General features: G+C 45.4%; 1 long non-coding RNA gene across 1 annotated transcript; it reads left to right on the top strand.

Annotated features, from left to right (window-relative positions):
• Window positions 1-2,338: 2,338 nt before the first annotated feature.
• On the top strand, window positions 2,339-5,065 carry LOC130266620 (uncharacterized). Its single transcript, XR_008842928.1, has 3 exons — window positions 2,339-2,605; window positions 3,739-4,348; window positions 4,984-5,065. It is a non-coding gene; the product is annotated as an uncharacterized LOC130266620 (long non-coding RNA).
• The last annotated feature ends 1,376 nt before the right edge of the window (window positions 5,066-6,441 follow it).

Below are 6,441 nucleotides of genomic sequence, written 5' to 3'. Positions count from 1 at the left end.
TATGTGCTTAGTTTACAGGGCCTGAATATGTGCTTATATGGGCAGGCTCCTGTGTATATTTAGTTTACAGGGCCTGAATATGTGCTTAGTTTACAGGGCCTGAATATGTGCTTACATGGGCAGGCTCCTGTGTGTATTTAGTTTACAGGGCCTGAATATGTGCTTAGTTTACAGGGCCTGAATATGTGCTTACATGGGCAGGCTCCTGTGTGTATTTAGTTTACAGGGCCTGAATATGTGCTTAGTTTACAGGGCCTGAATATGTGCTTACATGGGCAGGCTCCTGTGTGTATTTAGTTTACAGGGCCTGAATATGTGCTTAGTTTACAGGGCCTGAATATGTGCTTAGTTTACAGGGCCTGAATATGTGCTTAGTTTACAGGGCCTGAATATGTGCTTAGTTTACAGGGCCTGAATATGTGCTTACATGGGCAGGCTCCTGTGTGTATTTAGTTTTCAGGGCCTGGAGATGTGCTTACATGGGCAGGCTCCTGTGTGTATTTAGTTTACAGGGCCTGAATATGTGCTTACATGGGCAGGCTTTTGTGTGTATTTAGTTTTCAGGGCCTGGAGATGTGCTTACATGGGCAGGCTCCTGTGTGTATTTAGTTTACAGGGCCTGAATATGTGCTTAGTTTACAGGGCCTGAATATGTGCTTAGTTTACAGGGTCTGAATGTGTGCTTACATGGGCAGGCTCCTGTGTGTATTTAGTTTACAGGGCCTGAATATGTGCTTAGTTTACAGGGCCTGAATATGTGCTTACATGGGCAGGCTCCTGTGTGTATTTAGTTTACAGGGCCTGAATATGTGCTTAGTTTACAGGGCCTGAATATGTGCTTACATGGGCAGGCTCCTGTGTGTATTTAGTTTACAGGGCCTGAATATGTGCTTAGTTTACAGGGCCTGAATATGTGCTTACATGGGCAGGCTCCTGTGTGTATTTAGTTTACAGGGCCTGAATATGTGCTTAGTTTACAGGGCCTGAATATGTGCTTACATGGGCAGGCTCCTGTGTGTATTTAGTTTACAGGGCCTGAATATGTGCTTAGTTTACAGGGCCTGAATATGTGCTTACATGGGCAGGCTCTTGTGTGTATTTAGTTTATAGGGCCTGGATATGTGCTTACATGGGCAGGCTCCTGTGTGTATTTAGTTGACAGGGCCTGAATATGTGCTTAGTTGACAGGGCCTGAATATGTGCTTAGTTTACAGGGCCTGAATATGTGCTTACATGGGTAGGCTCCTGTGTGTATTTAGTTTACAGGGCCTGAATATGTGCGTAGTTTACAGGGTCTGAATATGTGCTTACATGGGCAGGCTCCTGTGTGTATTTAGTTTACAGGGCCTGAATATGTGCTTAGTTTACAGGGCCTGAATATATGCTTACTTGGGCAGGCTCCTGTGTGTGCTGAGTTCTCAGGGCCTGAGTGTGTGCTCAGTTCTCAGGGCCTCAGTGTGTGCTGAGTTCTCAGGGCCTGAGTGTGTGCTTAATTTGACAGGGCTTCTATGTGTGCTAACTTGGAGAGGGTCTGAATATGTGCTTAGTTTACAGGGCCTGAATATGTGCTTATTTTACAGGGTCTGAATATGTGCTTACCATGGGTAGGCTCCTGTGTGTATTTAGTTTACAGGGCCTGAATATGTGCTTAGTTTACAGGGTCTGAATATGTGCTTAGTTTACAGGGCCTGAATGTGTGCTTAGTTTAGCGCACACCAGTGCTTACTTGTGCAGGCCTGAATATGTGCTTACTTGTGCAGGCTCCTATGTGCGCTAACTTGGACCGGGCTCGCATGTGCTTGCTTTACAGGGCTTGAATATATGCTTACTTTGACAGGGCTCCTATGTGCTAACTTAGACATAGCTTTTATATGGGCTTAGTTTGGCAGGGCTTTTATGTGTTCTTCTTTGGTCAGGGCTCCTATGTGTGCTTAGTTTGACAGGACTCTGTGTTTACTTGGACAGGGCTTGTATGTGTTCACTTTACAGGGCCTGAATATGTGCTTAATTTGACAGGGCTCTTCTGTGTGTGTCCTTTGACAGGGCTCCAATGTGTGCTTCGTTTCACAGGACTCCTATACGTGCTTCCTTATACAGGTCTCCCATCCGTGCTTATTTTGACAGGGCTCGTATGTGTTTACAGAGCCTGAATATGCGCTTAATTTGATAGGGCTTCTGTGTGTGCTTACTTTACAGGGCTTGTATATGGTTGCTTGGGCAGGGTTTCTATGTGTTCTTACTTTGACAGGGTTCTCATGTGTGCTTAGTTTGACAGAATTCCTACGTGTGCTTACTTGGACAGGCCTCCTACGTGCTTACCGGTGGAGGTGCCCTGCCCTGGCACATAATCAGGTTTAGGTAGAACAGCTGTAAACTTTGTGTTTGATCTCTTTTCCGTGGGATTTTGGGTATTGATGTGTGGGGATATCTCCTAGCTCTCTAGTAAACACTTGTCGATGTCCTCCCATTGTGTCATAAGTCCCTGAGGCCGATATCCGTCTCTGCAGCCACAGATGCTACTGCTTTTTCCGGAATCCACTGTTCGAAGTTGAAGACCAACGGCTGCAAGACTTGTTCAAGCATCCTCTTTTGTATAGTGTTTCAAGTAAGGTTTGCCGTCAGCCAGAGAGCGTGTGACTGTTTGTCTGTCTGTCAGAGTTTGCATCCATCGCCCGCGGCTTGCATCAATCTGCGCGAGTGCGTGTGCTGACTGTTTCTAACCTTGTGTGTATGACTGTTGCCTTTCAGGTTTTCCAATTCATTTTTACATTTAGAATTAAAAATCCCCAGCCAGGGCTTTTGTTTTCCCCCTCCCGGCTGGGCTTTTTTTCCCCTCTGTCCCGGCCGGTCTGCGATTTAGGGCGCAGACTGTCCAGGGCCCGGGCTTTTCGTCAGGCAGGAGGATTTTTTCGAGGCTCTCAGGAACCGCGTTCCTGAGAGCCCCGAGACCTGTGGCGTAAGGAAGCGGTCAAAGCGACGGTGAGTCGTTTACAAGGTGTAAGAATTGCACATGGCGGATGAGTGTTACGCCTTGGCTTCACCTTACTTGAAAAAAGTCACGAACCCCTGGGAAGGGTTCAAATAAAGTGTCGTGCTCCTGCTCGGGGCAGTTGGAGTCATTCTGTGCCTTCTTTGGGGGTGAGGAAAAAGGCTGAGAGGGGGAGGGGATGGGGACTCGGGGGCTCCCATGTCATTTGGGGCACCCCAAGGTCCCGAGGAGAGGGAGCCACGCTGCGGTGAAGGAGCAGATGAGTGGGGAATTGGGGGGTCTTGCCGAGTGCCCTCCCCCAGAGGGAACACAAGGGTGCCAGATCCTTCACAGGGATGGCTGGGTGTAGAAGACAGGTATTTTTTATATTTATACGTTTCCTAACTATAGCTTAAATAAATGTTGTATTGGTTTTATTTGGTTAGAGAAGGGTTTTTTAATAAACTAAATATAAAATAAGTGTAATAAAAAAATAAAATTATATAAATATTAAGTATAAACAAATACAAGTAATAAATTCATATTAAATGTATAATATTAATAATGCAAATATAATGTATAATGTATGAATATAAATTATAAATATGGGAATAGAAATATTAAAATATTTTTTATAGTTTAACTATTTTATTGGTTTTATTTGGTAAAGGCAGTGATGTTACTAAATCTGTCCAGAAGTTCTGATTATTATTATTACTCATTTTCTGACAGAAAACATTCTCATTTTGCCTTTCCCACATTGTTTTCAGGTGCTGCCCCAGATGGACATCTGTAATCTCAGACAGCGATTCCCTAGGACGAAGGAGAGCCTTTGCCTCACCTGGACAGCTCAGGTTGATGCGACAGAATTGGAGCGGCCTAACAAACGTACGATCGGCCGCGTTCCGGAGCACCTCGAAACCTTTCCGTATCACGCGTTGGGATTTCTCATGACACAGCATCCCGGGCGTCCCTCTGTGCAAAGTCAAGCGGTAAAGGATTGAATAACTGACAAGCGGTGTCTGGGATTCAAATGGTTCTGTTAAAATTAAGCAAAGAACGCAATAAGAAAAATTATCATCCTTTTAATGTCTGAAATAGTTTGGAATAAAAATGCTGGGAAAAGGCATTTTTGTATTTGAATTGGTGTCACCTGGATATAACCCCACAGCGAGCAATCAGAGCAGAAATGCGAAAGCCGGGATTCTGCGACTCCTGCAGAGGACTTAATTTTCTTTTCCTCCTCTCTTTTAGGACAGGAAAAATCATTACAGTCCTCTCATCTTTGCCAAAAGACGTGGCGTTTCAGCAGCCAAAGCCAAGAGGCTTCAGCACCAGGGGTCTGCGCTGGAGGGCTCCTGGTCCTGCCCGTACTGTGGGGTAAGTCAGAGAGATGCTGGGTTCCTCTTTTCCTCCCTGCTGGGAGTGGCCGCCTAGGGAATCTGGGATCCGGGTGAAACGCCAGCTCTCCTGGCGTTCAGGGACGCAAGGTCCGAAGGACCTACGTTTACCCGTGGCCTTGCAGGTCAGCAGGAGCAAGAGGAAACGGGGCACCAGAGCCGCGTCCTCCCTCGGAGGACAGAGAGTCCGGGCCAAGGCGAGACCGCCACGAGCGCTCGGACGAGCATTCCAGGGAACGGGGTGCTCGGAATTGCAGGCGCTGCCGGAACCATTGCTTTAGGTCTGCTCCGTCTGTGTCCGCGACCAGCGGGATTTGTGCTGGAGAGAGAGGTGCCGTCAAGAACAAAAGGCGGAGTAAATGCTCTCCGGGGATGCGCAGTAAAGGACCGAATAGCACGGAAGGAGAGTATTTATCAACTCTATCGCTATTTCTTCCAAAATTAGGACGGAGCAACGATGGGGGTGGTTAGGTTTGGCGCAGGCCTGTTATTCTTTGTGCAATTTTTAATTGTTGTACAATTCACCGTCCAGTATCTTCTAAAAAAAGCCATGGGAGTCGGGTTGTTGTACGGTTGCTGGACAGACTTACGAGCTTACTATTTTCTGTTCTTCAGGTTTGCAGTTTATTATGAGGGTGTGGGTGTAAGAAAGAGTGTGGAGCATGGAGAGTAAGAGATAAGGGGGTGAGAGAGAGAGATTAGAAATCGGAGGTAAGAGGTAAGAGAGAGCAATTTTCCATTCACAATACAATAAGTATTCTTCTATAATGAATATTCTAATTTTCCAATAACCAATCTAATACAAGATACTAATTTCCTCATATTTGCACGCAATCTATAGAAACTACCAAATTACTATGTTTTATGGCTTTCTTATCTGTAACCCTTATCTTTAGACCTTTGCTGCCAGGCTTAGGACAAAATGTCTGTTAGTTCTTTGGTATTTGTGGCATTTAGTATTGTCTAAACAAAGAAGGCTCAAACCTCAACCTGACTGTTTTCAGCATCTATATAAAAATAGGCTAACATCTCAATTTCATCTGTTGTTTCAGAACTACTTGCTAGGCACTTAGAAAATTTCTCTATTCCCTCCCCAAGAAAAGCCGTCAGAAATTTGGATCCAAGTTCTAACTCTTAACCTATTCACTGCAAAAATTTGCCAAAGGCGGAGGACCGGGGCGACGACTGGCCCCAGGAAAGGTTACTTATTAATACCGCGTCAGATTTCCCTCAGCGACCGTCAGCCCTGAGCGGCCGTGAGTTTGCGTTCTTCTCACCGGACAACCGGAAATAATTTCAGTATCATTAGAAATTTTAGAAAAATCCAGCTAAAATTGTCAAGTCTTCCCCCCACTCCCTTTAAGTTAACCCAGTTTTGCCCAGTTAGGAGCTACACAGAAGTGAGGCAGGGGAAAGCATCAGGGAACAGCTGTAAGTTCAAAGGCAAAAAGAGAAGACATATCGGCAAAGGGAAGCAAAGGGGAAAGGCTTCAGAAAGCATTTCTGTGGTCTAATTAATAATTATTTCTGATTGCCCAGTGAGAATACGGAATCACAGTCATTCAGGCCTGACGGTCCCCTGCACGCAGCGAGAGCTCAGCACGCATCTGCAGAGGCGAGGCCAGTGCCTGAAAGAAGAAAAAAACAGAAGAAAAAGGTGACTTATTTTACTTTAAAGTTCTTTCAGGGTCTTAAAGCCCAAGAAACATTTCCTCTCGATTTCGGTCGGGTGAATATATCTGTTCCATATCGTTGGTAATTTTAAAAACTGCTGTTGTTTCTGCTTGTTCGGTTAGATATATTAGTAAAAGGGCTGTTATTCCTACCCCCATATCTCTGCCTCAGAGTCCTTGACTCAAACGTTTATAATACTTGGGGGGAGTGGAATTCAGGTCTCTGTATCAAAGGAAAACTTCTGCCTTGATTGGCAGACACCCGTCCTTCAAACCAGGACACAAGCGATGTGGGTTTCATTTCAGAGAGAAATAGAGCCCTGTTTGTGTCCAGGGCCCTGTGCCTGAAAATTGGCTTATTTGAGTTAAAATTCCAAACAGTGCAGGCTCTCTCGCAGAT

This window comes from Oenanthe melanoleuca, unplaced genomic scaffold, assembly GCF_029582105.1.
Source record: "Oenanthe melanoleuca isolate GR-GAL-2019-014 unplaced genomic scaffold, OMel1.0 S107, whole genome shotgun sequence".
In the NCBI taxonomy this organism is placed as follows: Eukaryota; Metazoa; Chordata; class Aves; order Passeriformes; family Muscicapidae; genus Oenanthe; species Oenanthe melanoleuca.
Note: the sequence above shows the minus strand (reverse complement) of the source record. Positions and strands in the feature narration are given on the sequence as shown.